The sequence below is a fragment of the Bactrocera latifrons genome, unplaced genomic scaffold (genome assembly GCF_001853355.1).
Source record: "Bactrocera latifrons isolate USDA-ARS-PBARC rearing strain unplaced genomic scaffold, ASM185335v1 scaffold_77, whole genome shotgun sequence".
Lineage (NCBI taxonomy): Eukaryota > Metazoa > Arthropoda > Insecta > Diptera > Tephritidae > Bactrocera > Bactrocera latifrons.
The window spans coordinates 1,329,714-1,343,005 of NW_017537456.1; the positions used below are offsets into that span (position 1 = coordinate 1,329,714).

At 34.6% G+C, this 13,292-nt stretch overlaps 1 protein-coding gene across 2 annotated transcripts in view; it reads right to left on the minus strand.

Moving 5' to 3' along the window:
- LOC108976533 (glucose dehydrogenase [FAD, quinone]) overlaps nucleotides 1-13,292 on the minus strand; it is a 50,530-nt gene that overhangs the window by 35,212 nt on the left and 2,026 nt on the right. Inside the window, exon 2 of one of the 2 annotated variants that reach the window (XM_018945716.1) lies at nucleotides 5,479-5,648. The exons of the other annotated variant lie outside the window; for it this stretch is intronic. The gene's annotated coding sequence lies outside the window, so the exon portion shown is untranslated. The remainder of the gene's footprint in view (nucleotides 1-5,478; nucleotides 5,649-13,292) is intronic. 2 annotated transcript variants of the gene reach the window in all.

Sequence of the window (13,292 nt, forward strand, 5' to 3'; positions counted from 1 at the left end):
TCAAAGTTATGACTGTCAACAGTGACGTGAGTGCCAAGTCGCGAGTGCGACGACTGTTTGTTTGATGACAGGAGATATTTCGTCTTGCCCTCGTTCACTGCCAGACCCATTTGTGTTGCTTCCTTGTCCAGTCTGGAGTCTCTATCTTGAAGGTGTCAGTAATCAGGAAGAGCAATATTTTATGGGCACCCAAAATAATTTGTGTTTTATTTTGTTTGCTTTTATGTGGTAGTAACAGTTTTAGTGGACAGCTACTAAATATATAAACTTCTGAAAGTTAATTTATTTTTTTTTTAATTTTTGAATCAATATATTTACAAGTTTTATCAGAAAAAATCTGGAAATACGTTTTTTTCCGACTTCTAACTGCATATCCTTATAAACCTCTTAAGTAACACAGTACCTAAAACATCCAAAGTATACTTACAAAGGTATTGTGAAAATATAACTCAAATATAAGCACTTCTAACCAATCTGAATTTCTGTGCATTTTTACCACAACATTTCGTAAGCTATGCAACAATCCACAACAACTGATCGACCTGACGAATCTTCTGATTGTTCAACAATCGAAATTGCCAAACTATTTTTCATTGCAGCTTTTTTCTCAGAAGAAGCAATGTGAGCGACTTCATACCACGATGAAATGTACCACAAGCCGCAAATGAGTAAAATGAAGCAAAATGAAATAGACTGAAGAAGTCGTTAGCTAGCGAGCGAAAAATATGCGGTTAAACTAAGCGACGAGGCAAACAACTCTGAGGTTTTCGGTTTCAAAAATATTTTCTTATTGCCAATTTTGATGCCTATTCTTTTTTGTTTTGTGCATTTATTGTGTGCGCTTGCATGTATCGGTAAGTGTTGGTAGAGAACTTAGTTTATTTTTGAATTGAACGTTATGATTTTAGTTTTTTTTACAACACTTTTGAGTTTTGCAAATGTCAAGTGAACGGCAGAAGACCATGTGGAAGAGATATACAACATGTAACCACGAAATACAATATGTTGTTGGATATGCATATGGACATATCGTACAAGTGGCTTTTGCAACAGAGTAAGAGGAACATTCAGTTAAATATTTAAAAATTTGATAATGTCAGTATTGGCGCAGGAAGACTCAACAAAGCGCTCAATTTGCACCTTTGACAACTGCAAATATAAATAAATAAATGTTTGTGGCAGTCAAAAATATGTAGGAAAAGTTTTGCGAAGTCTTAAAAGATAGAAAAGCGGTTATACGTCTACTCAATACTTAGCACAAGCAAGATAATTCTCAAGAGTAAAATTAAATTAAAAGTAATTTCTATAATCTTCATTTTGGTAGCGAACACGCAACTTGTTACAAGGCGGCTGCGCACAAACTTAACGGCAAATGCCGAGCGTACATCAAATAAATGCACAACGAAGTATTGTTTCACGTCTCTTGCCCACTTTGGATAGTCACATTTTTAGTGAACGATTATGGTGAACAAGCCAGCAAATATATTGTCCTTATAAGCCGAATTGTAAACACTCCTGCTTCTGCTATGTATAGTGCATCACTCTCATGTCGTTGAAAAATCGTTCAAAGAAGGTAAAATTAAATTATCGGACTAAAATTATCTGGTTCTTATTGTTGTTGTTACGTAAAATTTTTTCACACATTCTCCCAATACCGCAAATGGAAACCTGAAACGTGAATCCTTTTGAGTTTCGACGTGAACGTAGGCGAAAATAGAAGCCGTTACACACAGGCGATAGCAAGCAGAATTCATATTAATTTTTCGAAATTGTACTAAATTTGGAGTGATGAGCGAAATTATACAATTTATATACATATGTACAAAGCGAGACAGACATCTCTGGTCCAATGAGGTAATGACGAAGCTCAGAGAGAAGAGACATCTTCGGAATGTATGGCAAGTCCTAAACACTTTTCAATCGTGCCACAAAGCAGCTGAAGCATGCTCTCTGTAAATTGCGAAACAAGTACCTAGAGGCGTTTATGGTTGCTGCCAAACCAGGAGATCTAGTAAACAATCTTTGGAATGCGACTTGACAAAACAATAAGCCGATTTCTAGATGCCCATCAATTTTAAACAGTAGAGCCTATTGATGCAGGACCAATGCAGAGAAAGCCGAAGTGTTTGCCGCACACCTCCAAAACACGTTTACTTCTAACGAGCTTAGTGATGAATCTAGGACAATGGGACAGTCAGCAATTGTTTGGATGTTGCTTCACAAATTTCCGATTTCTGAAATAAATGCTGCAGGAGGAGATCAACGCATTGGCAAATAAAAAGTATGCGATTCGAATCTAGGGTATTTCACCAAATTCAAATTTAAAAGTAATTCAAACTTTTCAAACTAAGTTCTGCGCACCATAGTAGGGGCTCCTTTCTATGGCAGAAATTTAGCAGACGTTACCTCTTCTGTTTGGAGAATCTTGAAAATATATTTCCGCTGCAACTGTTGGACAAGAGTTTCCAACATAGAAGATACAAATTCTCTTCATTTGCCTTTTTCCGTTGCCCTCACATTTTTCCAGCTCACTTTAATTTAAATATCGTGACCACTTTAATATATCATCAGATATTTGCATGACTGCCATAAGTTGCCATTATATTGGCAAGAAATTGTGCAAAATTTCTTTGCCGCCAACTTGAAGTGAAAATTACGCGAAAATTATTGCAATTATCAAATTGTCGCCTCCACTAAAAACCTAAGGCAACAGTTGCGCTTACTTACAGTTACACTTCCGTCAATTTAATGCATTTCGCCATTTTTGCAACCTGCCAGAGCACGACTCGGCAGTTTTTGTAGGAGTTTTGAAGAAATCGTGTTTTTTGTGTTTCCACATAGTGAATCGTTGCGATGAGTAAACCTAATTTGCATTTGAATTTGCCCTTCTTGACCTTTAACTGCATACATAACTGAGATTGGACCTTCCAATCGGCAATTCCTATGCAAATTATAGAAAATTTAAATTGAGAAATAAATGTATGAAACCGGCAGAAATAGTTGGTGGCTGTCTTTTCGTTTCCCAGCCACTCAAAGCGTAAGCTATTCGCTGCAGATGCTACATTTGCAATCTGGGATGATTTTTGTTATTTAGGTATTTAGTTACGTAAATTTGAATTAAATCAGGTACGTTGAATCTGACTACATTTTTGAGAGGAAATGAAGACTGTTGTAAGACAAGTTGTTCATTTAAGTCTTTCAAATGAAATCGAGCTAAGCTATGTTCCAGTGGCATACATATTATAAGGCCAGACGCATTGTTGACTTCTCTCAATATTCTTAACCAAGAATAAGCTTAGTTGCTAATATCGACTTATGCTGATAACATATTAACTGTTACAATCACATTTATTTGGTTGATCTGTAATTAAGATCTCACACCGTATTTTCGACAAATGAGCAGCTTCTAAAAGAGAAAAGGACTTTTGCACAATTTCAGTTCAATATCTCAAAAACTAGAGACTTGCTTCCATACATAAAGACGGACAGACAGGCAAACGGACTCAGTTCGTCATGGATTATTTGCAAATACATTTTTTAGAATTTTCGACGTTTCTCTCTGAGTACTTCAAACTTCCTGAAAATTTAATACTCTTATATCCTGTTCAGGATATGAAAGCTTTAAATTATTCTTCTTTAACAAAATCTATGAAGTTTTATTCCCTATATCTTCGATACGATAAGCATGCTAGCATAATATTGTGCACTAAATTTAGCTGAAAACGGTCGAGTGGTTCCTGAGGTCAAAGAGCTCATTTAAAACCTATTATCTATTTTTCAACTCATACACCGATTCCTATGAAGTATTTTCATATGAACGAACAGACCATTATTAAAAGTTTTTAAGAAAATATTTTATAAATTTTTTATAAATATAAATAAATAATTGTTTACGTGTAAAGGTACCTGCATTAGTTTTTGGCATTGACTTCATAGTCATTGCTCCACAAAACCAACCTCTAATTCGTTCCAATGACAGTCGGGTCTATGTAATCGGAACGGACCTGGACTTTTATCCGGCCAAGGACTGTCAACTCGGTACACTACAACAACACCAACACTATCTACTACTAACAATCAGAAGGCATTGAAATATATTTCTTCTCTCAAGGAAATCTAAATTTTGTGACTAGAAATACTATCAATAAATATGTTCTCATCAACAAAGCTTATAGTACATATGCATGTCCGTTTACATCAATTTTTTTAGCAAAACCAGAGAAAATAATAGTTTGTTCATAATTTTAAATTCTTAATTTAGCATTCAAAATCAAGTTGGCCCCCATAACTTTTTGGCCAACGTTTTTTCCAATCTTCGATACCGTTGTTCAAGTCAACTTCCGGAATAGCCTTCAATGCACTTAGCATTTCACCTTTAATGCCTTCAATTGACTCGAAACGGTTTCTCCAGAGCGGTCGTTTGAGTTTAATGAATAGTCAAGAGTAACACATAGCTAAATCAGGCGGACACTTGGTAAAAAACTCACGAAGAACCAAAACAGTATGCGACAGTACATTATTGCAGTGCAAACGCCAAGACTTGTAGGTCTCTTTTCAGGAGTAGCTTTGTGCAAAAGACGCATAATAGTCAAATAGTATTAATTGTTGACGGTTTTGCCGATCGAAGCTAGTTCGGAGAGCACAATACAACAATATTCGAAGAAAACTATCAAAGTAGCCTTGATTTTTGATGTGGTTTTTCGGCTGCGGCTCAACTTTGCAACTAACATTTGATTGATAGTATGTTTCCGGATCTTAAGCATAGATCCAATATTCATCGTCAGCAATAATACGTTTCATGTTATCCTGGTATTGCTTCACAGACGCTAACAATGCAATCGTGCTTTCACTTTTCTTAAGCCTAAATGATCTTTCAAAATGATTTTTTTTTTGACAGTGGTCGTTCCGATATTCTAACGATGCCGGTAAGAACTTTACTCTTTCCTTCTTTTATTGATGCGTTGACCATCAGTTGATGTTGGTAGCTGTCCTGGACATGGTCTTACTAATTTTTGCTTACAGTAATATTATACATGTAGCGTAGAAAACACGGATATAAAGGAGTTTGGTTGGTAAATATTGACGCCAGCAGCTTTTTATGAAACGCCAAGAGTACGTTAGTACGTAATAGATAAAAGAACATTGTGCGGAAAGGGAAATGGTGTCAACAAAAAAAAAAAAAAAAACGCTATTGCAAAGTTGGAAAATATAAAACCAATATATTATATATTACTATAAATCGATTCCTTTACAAACGAAAAGTATTTCCCCTTAACATAGCTAAATGTAGCATTCGAATAACGAATTTAACTTTTTAAGGGCTATAATGATGAAAGTACATGCAACTAATGATGTGAACCGTAATGTTCATTAAAAAGATATAATGCAAGTATGAATAATGTCATATGTAATTTATGTGTATAGATAAATACCGGTGTCATCAATTATTATTATTTTTTCAAAAAGAGTTTACTTTACCTTTAGATGCAATTGACATTCTGTTCTTCACTGAGTCACGGGAATTTCGAGCGATAGTTGCTTGTGTAATGATTTGGCGTTTTTATAGATTTTATAACTTTGTATTTGAAGTTACGGAAATGGTTAAAAGTAAAAAAACGTGACAGCACATAAAACGTAAATACCCAAATCTGGAAGAACATGATTAAAAATGAATTTCATCGCACGACTTTTAATTACTTCGTTAAACCTTATTAAAAAAGATTACATTTGTAATAACCTACGTGCTCATACATATATAAATTATTTTTACAGCAAAAAATAATTAGTAAAAGGTACTAGATTTAAAAAGCAAAATGAGCTGTGTTATCAACTTAGCCATTTTTAACTTCATGTTTCGTAATGTAAAAAATGCCTACCAAAAAGTTACCGGATATTAGCCAAACACAAGTAGTAAAGGTTGTAGTGATAACGTAATGAATTCTGCCGACAATTGCAACAAAGTTGTTACCAACAAAGTTATGAAAATTGTTACCAACAAAGTTATTAAAGTTCTTATGAACAAATTCGTTAAAGTTGTTATCTCAAATAAAAAAAAAAGCTATTTTGTTATATTTTAAGAAATTTTTAATGAACTTGGAGATTTTACAAGCCAATTTACATAAATAAACTAAAGCGATGTTCGAAAAAGGTTGTTTGCTTAATTTACTATAAAGATAAGTGAAACACTTTAGACTTGACTGGGCCCAGATAAAGCAACTCAGGTTATTTATGATTTGAGGAAGCTTCTATTCTCATAAAGATTATAATTGCTTCAAAAGAAAATTTAACTTTTAACAACTAATAGTTTTAATATATTTTATTGTTAAGTAATTAAGGAAAATGGGATTGGTTGTTGAAGATTTTATTTAATGTTTCTGCGTTATATCTTTTTTCCAGCAACAATTCATTACCAATGAGATGGAAGTACGTACAATAAGAGAATATAAAACTTTTTTCGCATACAATGGAAAATCTCTTGTTTGAGACAAGAAAAATCGTTAGCCTCGGTAGCAACAAATACAAAAAATTCCTAAAAAAACTTAATTTTGAGCGATATGTACCGATACTTCGAAGAATGCCACGTTGCTTTGGACAACTACCCATGCGAAGTTTTATGAAGATATCTCTTTAAATGAAACAAATTTCCATACACTCCGATCGATCAGTTTACAAGGCAGCTAAATGCTATAGTCACAGCACCATTGCTTTCAATAATAACCCTTCACAGAATTCTTCTTTCTTATCCCACTAATCACTCAGTATTGCTTTGCATTTTGTTATGGAAAAACTTATGCCTGAGCAACGTTTACAAATTGTTCAACTTTATTACGAAAAGTCACGTTCTGTAAAGAACGCCTCGCTCAACTTATGGTCAACATTATATGTGGGCCTGCTGAGCAGACTATTCGCAGCATCATCACCCATCTTGAGATAGGATAAGATTCGACCGGTTAGACCACGTTCAGCACGTTATGAAGGAAAAATATTGCAGCCGTAGCTGAGAGTGTACCCTAAGATCGTCGATTTTACGTCGAGGTCTTAAATTGAAAGCGTAAAAAATACAGCTTGTGCTAGAACTGAAGTCTTTTTTTAACGTTGAGTCTCGTTTCTGGCTTAATTGGTATGTAATAAGCAGAATTGCCACATTTGGAACGAAGAGCAACCAGAATAGATTCAAGAGCTGCTATTTCATCCAGAAAAAAAAAACAGTTTGGTGTGGTTTGTGGGCCGGTGGAATCATCGGTCCATATTTTTTTAAAAACGATGCCGGTAAGAACGTAACTGTCAATGGTGAACGTTATCGCGCCATGATATCCTACTATTTGATGCCTGAAATTGAAGTTCGTAATCTCGGCGACATTTGGTTTTAACAAGAAAGCGCCACTTCGCACACATCGCATTAATCAATGAATTTACTTAAAAAAGCATTTCGATGAGCAGATAAGTGTGATACCACACCGTGGGACTTATTGCCAAAGAGTGTTTATTCGAATGACAATAAACATTATCTATTAAATTTGTTTCTTTATTTTTTCTTAAAAAAAGTTGGGAAGCTCGAAATAGAGCACCATTTAGAAGCACTTTATTCTGATCGTTCAGACGTTCGACTCAGCTCGTCATTCCGTTCATTTATATTTTATAGGGTCTCCGACGTTTCCATCTGGGTGTTAAAAACTTCGTGACGAACTTAATATACTCCATTCATGGTATAAAAATCGCAGACTTATTATACTTAGGTTTATTTATACAATTAGAATAAGAAGCGCTGAGGAAATTTTGACACTGGGGCATTTTGACACCACAATTCGTATAACTCTCCTATTGCACTTTATTATTGAAAACAGTTTTTAAGTTCGATTTCAAAAAGTTAAGCATTCGCTACAAAAACCTTCGTCTTTTGTCCGCATGCACTTGTTTATGACATTAGAATACGTATATATGCTTAAGCCTTTTATGCTAAGAAAAGTTTTCACAGCAAGTAACCAGCTCCAGAGTTTTATGATTTCACATATTTATTATTTACAAACAAAATAAAGTCAACAAAAAATGAATGGCAAATTAGTATTAATACAAGTGACATGATGTAGAAAAGCACGCTTTTGGGGAAATTTCGCTCTCTTGATAGACAAAAAAACTATTTCGAAGAACTTTAAAAACTTTCTTCAGTTTAATTTCATTAACAAAACATGTGTTGTTGACATCAAAAATACTTGTTAGAAGAAAGCATAGACCATTTCAGCGATGAAAGAACATAAATAATGTCGCTTCGTTAATTAAAAAAAATCACAAAGCAGAATACGAAAAGCAATAAAAGAAACAAAGCTAATGATGTCTTTGGGGCAAAAGAAATACACGTTCTTTTAGAAATCAAAGCAGACCATTGTTTAGACTTGAACTCATTCATTCTTTTGCAATTTCGCTTACTCATATTTATTGACGTCAATTTGAATACATACAAAATATTTTTGTGACACAATTGTTGACTGTTCTACATATAAAATTATATTAAGATTAATGTTGACTAGAGAAATCGAGAAGTCATAAGCGTGCTCACTTAAACCGTTTCTGATTCGGCGATATTATGGTTAATTAAAATGCAAATTTGTATAAATATTGACATTTATTGTAGTCGTTGATAAAACGATTCATTTAGATTACAAAAAGCTCCGAAGTTGGACCTCGTCCATCGAAACGGTGCCTTGAAACCGTCAAAAATCTGCTAAAGCGTTTTAGCGCTTTATTCCCTTATCCACCAATATATGTATATCTGAAAGTGAGATCATTCACCACATAAAGGCAGGATATTCAAAGAGAAGGTAGTAATTACACCTTGTTTGCTTTCAAAAAACTTCCACAGCTGTCATCGTATACGATTTTGAACCTTATCGGGTGGACACCGTATGGGCAACGACCAGTTAATACTGGCGAACTTTGCTGGGTGTGATGTGTATACAAAGACTATATTTATACCCTGAACAGGGTATATTAAGTTTGTCACGAAGTTTGTAACACCCAGAAGGAAGCGTCGGAAACCCTATAAAGTATATGTATAAATAATCAATATGTTGAACTGAGTCGATTTAGTCATGCCCGTCTGTCCGTCTGTCTGTCTGTGTTTATACGAACTGGTCGCACAGTTTTTAAGACATCGTTTTGATATTTTGTATATGTCATTTTCTCTTCATGAAGCTGCGCATTTGTCGAAACTGCTGATATCAGACCACTATAACATATAGCTGCCATATAAACTGAATGATCGGAATCAAGTTCTTGTATGGCAAGCTTTCACATTTGACAAGATATATTAACGAAATTTGGTATAGATAATTTCCTAAGGCAACAATGTAATCTTCGAAATCAAATTCAAATTGTTGCGATCGGTTAACTATAGCATATATCTGTCATACAAAGCGAACGATCGGAATCAAGTTTTATTTGGAAAACTTTCACATTTGACAAGATATATTCACGAAATTTGGCATGGGTTACTGCTTAAGGTAACAATATAATATCCGAAAAAATTGTTCAGATCGGATTACTATAGCATATAGCTTACATACAAATTGAACAAATATGTAGTTACTAACATAAATGCACCTGTTAAGGGTATTTAGCTTCGGTGCAACTGAAGTTAACGTTTTTTCTTGTTTTTTTCATTGTTTTGGGTAAATTTCTGTAGTAGACAAGTAATCACTCAATACCTTGATGACTTGAAAAATGGAAACTTAAAGTTTTTTGTGAGTTGAAATTTACTGTTTACATGGAAATTAATTTTAGTAATTGTATACGAATTAGTTAATTGACTAAATTTTCATAAAGATTGTATTCGAAAATAATTAAACTAAATAAGGAATTTTTAACATTTAACATTTAACGGTTAACATTTTTGTTTCGTAGAAATTGTCAGTTAAAAAACTTGTGTGCCAAACTTTACTAAACCGAAATCTGCAAGAGAAATTCACAAATAAAAGTGCATAAGCAGAATTGGGTAAATTCAAAAAAATGGTATGTCAGCAAGGCGTGCGTTTTTGGAACGATCCATTCAACGGTAATTATTTCGTCAACTCATTGCAATGAGTTGGTCGCATTTGAAGCGCTTATGGTCGTAATGGCGTTATATTTGCGATTCGCCTTTTGTTATTATTATATTTTCTCTGACTCATTGTAGATGGGACTTTTATTTTGTGCTTGAAGCTTATTATGCTTTGGGCGATCTCCGTTCAAAATCATCTTTGGCTGGCGTTGGAGCCATTGATTTTTATTTGGCGAAATTGAGGTTGCCCTGATGAGTCTTTTATTATTGAGCTATTGTTTGAACGCAGAATTATAAAACGGCCGGCAGTTGTAGAGTGTTGCCTGAACGCATATTTCAAGTTTGTCGAATATAGAAATGTAAACGCATTTATATATATTATAGACTTTCAAATATAAATACGGTGTACATTTCATTATTAGTGCGGCTCAATTTGTATGTTGTTTGTTTTCAAACGCATAAAAAATATTTTGGTACTATAGAAATTTTTATTTTATGTAAAAATGATGATTAGAGCATAAGAGCGTAACATTTCATGGTTCAAAAATAGTAAATATTTTTTTTTTTCTAATATTTATATGACTTTGTTTTGCTCATATAGACACCATAATTTCTCCAATTTGTATGCAATAAATAATTAGCTCCGCCCTAATAATATGTTTGACACATATCATGCTCAGACAGCGTTTGATGATGTTTGAATGAACAATTAAAAGCGGATCCGCTGCTCAATAGCTACATTTCACGCTCTGCTCCACATTATTATCTTTATTGCATAATTCATGATTTTCCACGCTTGCGCCACGAGTGCCCAAGCTCATCACTAATACACAAATAATCCTGGATTTTTTTTTTGAAGTCGTTGTTTAGTTTTATATTCACTTTGAATAAACCAAAATGTTTTGATTTCTTTTTAATGATTTTATTAAGCGCTCTAATGTGCAACTTCATTGTTCGCTAAGTTCAATCGTGCCACATGTGGTGCAAACTACATGACTCTTATATAGGGTGAACCATATTAAGGTTCTGTACTTAAAAAGCCCATAGAGCGAAGCGATGTTACTTGGAAAGGTCGGGCGGTTTCAGTTCTTGCACAAGCTGTGCAGTTTCTCTTTAAGATGTCGACATAAAATGCGCCAAGACGTTCCATACGCCAGTCCAAGTTGCTTCCAACACCGTCGAATCTACTCGGCTTGGTCTTCGTCTAAACTCTCAGCTACGACTGCTATATTTTTTTCACTTCGTGCTTACTGTGGTCTATTCGGTCGAATATTATCCAATAATGATTGCTGAGTCTCAATATGGGTGATGTTTTTGCGAATAGTACGCTCAGTCAGCCGATTATGTTGACGATCTTTACAGTACGTGACTTTTTCGTAATAAAGTTGAACGATTTGTAAACGTTGTTCAGGCATAAATCTTTCCACGATGGGATGGCAAACTGAAGAAAACTAACATGTCAACTTAACACGTCCCACGCGTGATCTATCATAAAACGAAAAGCTATTGAAAACAGTACCGATACTGGGATCACCCATTATTAGAGATAGACGCGTGCTTTTGTGCCATTAATTGTGTGCAACTCCAGCTTATGTACATGCTTAGTTTGAAATGTACATATGTAAATACTTAACTATATATATATACGCTTATATATATGGCGGCACATACATGCGCTTTGCTAGTTGCATAACTCTTAGTCTCAGTTTAGTGTCTAAGTCCTCGACTCACCTAAGCTCTAGTTCATTGAATGCACGATTTATGCACACACATTAACACATTCTTGCAACTAATTGCTGCAAGCATACATAGCCATAATACGATAGTGCATTGAGTGTGTCAAATTCTGACATTTGTTCAAAGCATGTACTCAAGCACACACAATACTTAGTGTGCAATCAAATATTATCTCACTTGTTAATTATATTTATGATTTATTCCTTGAATTGCGAAGAAAGGTTTTTCAAAAGCTTTTACTTTGTTTACTTAAATGGTTGCCTAGAAGAAGTAGAAAAATTGATTTGAAATATTGTGGGGGCTGCGAGTCTAACTACGATCTGTAGTAAATATTTGTTTCACCGATTGGGAGTCTACTGCGTGTACAAAATAGACTTCTCAATTTTAAAAAGCTTGTAAATATTTGAAGTGGCCTCTTTTTGGGAGCATCAAGTTAGTGATGCATTGATATTAAATGGAAATGTATGTATATGTATATGGAACACTTCGATGAGCAGATAGTTTCACTTTTGCACCGTTCGATTGGCCAGCAAGATCATGTGATATCATACAGTTAGACATTTTCCTCTGGAGATATGCAAAGTCTGCAGAATACGCGGACAATCCCGATTCGATCACGCCTTGGAGCAAAACATCTCGCGTGTACTGTTACCAGTCGAAATGCTCGAACGAGTCATCGAAAATTGGACTCAACGGATGGAACATCTCAGACCGCGGACAACATTTGAAAGAGATAATCTTCAAAAAATAGATGACATGCTCTTTCGAATGATAATAAGTTTGAAGTTTCTGTGGTTTTTTCTAAAAACGTAAGCAACCTAGAAATGGATTTAGTATATAATTTTCATTTTGTGTGGTCTTTAAATATATTACGATTTTTCACCAAAAATTTTTTAATCAGAAGATAAAGTATTGAGAGTTAGCTTTATATTTTTTATTTACAATAAACAGTTAAAACAGTTTTTATAAAACCAAAACGGTAAGGATGTCAAATTAGCGCAAGGAAAAAACAGATGGCGCTCAATAACGCTATAAGCAAAATACATACGATGTTTTCGATGTACTGTAAAATTAAAATTCGTTCGGTTTAGTGCAAAGCTTTGTATATTTAGGAACATGGAGTTCAATAATGGCGAAATTTACGCTTTTTTTAAATTTTCCTTCGTTAAGGGAAAATCTGCTGGCGACACATTCCGTGAGATTACTGGTGTTTTGGGCGATAGTACTCTATCACTTCGAACGTCGGAGGAATGATTTCGACGATTCAGAGCTGCAGAAAACGATGAGCTGTGACGACAAGTACCGATCAAATCATGGAAAACATCGAGTTAGACCGACATGTGGCATCTCGTGACATCGCCCAGAAGATGGGAGTTAGTCACCAAACCATTTTAAACCATCTGCAGAAGCTGGATACACAAATTGATTGATGTTTGGGTGCCCCATAATTTGACGCAAAAAACTCTGCGATATGTTGCTGAAACGGAATGAAATTGACCCCGGTGAATCGTCCCAAATAGTA